Source organism: Elephantulus edwardii, unplaced genomic scaffold (assembly GCF_000299155.1).
Source record: "Elephantulus edwardii isolate Elephantulus edwardi_28Jun2011 unplaced genomic scaffold, EleEdw1.0 scaffold00003, whole genome shotgun sequence".
Classification (NCBI taxonomy): Eukaryota; Metazoa; Chordata; class Mammalia; order Macroscelidea; family Macroscelididae; genus Elephantulus; species Elephantulus edwardii.
Window position 1 is genome coordinate 10,409,875 of NW_006399753.1, and position 1,701 is coordinate 10,411,575.

Below are 1,701 nucleotides of genomic sequence, written 5' to 3' on the forward strand. Positions count from 1 at the left end.
TATTCTAGATATTTCATGTAGGATCATATAAGCTGGGTTGATACAGTGACTGCGACATTGGGATCATGCACAGTGGAGAGTGAGCATGGTGTAGGATCCAACACATTTTTATTCTGTTGTATGTATAGGGTTGTTCTGAGTTGAAACAGGCTCAATGGCACCTAAACAAAGAGGTCTATACACTTATTCTTGAAAGATAAAGAGATGCTATGTCTCTTAAACACCAAATTAATGGACTAAGATCCGTATATCCAATATGTTGTTTTGTTGTTGTTAAGTGCCGTCAAGTCGTAGACAACTCATAGCGACCCTATGAAGGAAAGACCTGAAAACTTGTATGACTTTCACTCTTTCTCCAAGTTCACAGAGCTTCCAGAGGCAAGCTATTTCAGAAGTGGACGCCACTCCTGCTCCCAAACTTGTTTTCATCGGGGAGCTCCACCAAACACTGTCCACCGTGGGTGACCACATTTGACAATATAGCAATGCATCTATGTTTCTCCTACCATGTTGAATATATGTTTTAGTCTAAATATATTATATAAGCCCCAAAGGTCTCCAGACAGAAACAGTAACAGATTGAAACATTAAATGTAAGAAGTTTTGCAGAATTAAAATAGCGATCAGGTCGCTTTCTTGTTCAAAGAGTAAAAGGAAACACAATCTGCTTTATTTCTTCCTGCGGCTGCTCATTTGGCCTAGAGATTCAGCAGATGCATTAAATGAAAAAGCAGTTCTTCAGCTGTGGTCAAATGTGGGTTCGGGGGTACAGAGTAGCCAGGAAGAGAATCCCTTGGTTTTTCCATTACTATTGCTCTCGCTACCTTCCTAGTCATTTTCATTGTGGGGGGTGTGTATGTGTGTGTTCATTACCGTGTAGCTCCAGTAAGTGAGGCTTTAACAAGTGATGTCACAGTAATCTCAGCCTCAAGTTAAACCTGAAACGAGGGAATTGTCTTCTAAGAAGAAACTGTGGAAGCAGCTCTCCTCTGACTTGTCTGGCAGATGAGCTCTGCTGTTCTTGTCTGGAATTGTTTTTGTACTGATCAAACGCTCCTCTCCTTCCAGGCACCAGAATCTAATTTAATCTCATTCCTGTGAAGATCCAAAATGTCTACAAAGAGGTTTTTCTTCCTCTCTTGCATTTTTCAAGGCATAAAAAAGCATTAAGAAAAGAATAAAACACACTGTGTAGGGTATTTTCTCTATTTTAAATGTTTCCTGCATCCCAAACAAATGAGATGGCAGAGTTTTTAATCTGTGGACCTTTCACGGATGAACCTGCTCACGTCTGGATCATCTTGGAACTCTGTCAAGGCCCAAAACTTCCATTGCTGCCCATGCGTCCAACGTATAGTGACCAGAGAACAGAACAGACCTGGCCGTCAAGCTTCCAAAGGCGCACATCTTTCCAGAAGCAGACAGCCCTGTCTTCCTCTGTGGAGTAGCTGACGGTTTAGAACAGCAGACCTCAGTTTGTAGATGTCTTAGTTACCCAGTGCTGTGGTAACACAAAGGCCACAAGGGCATGGCTTAAACAAATAAATTCCTTCTCTCTGCTTAGGAGACCAGATCCAGGTGGCGGCTCCAGCAAAAGGCTTTCTTTCTCAGTTGGCACGGGGGGCAGTCCATGTCATCAATCTTCCCTGTTGTTGTTATTATGTGCCATCGAGTTGCTTGTGACTCATTGTTGTTGTTGTT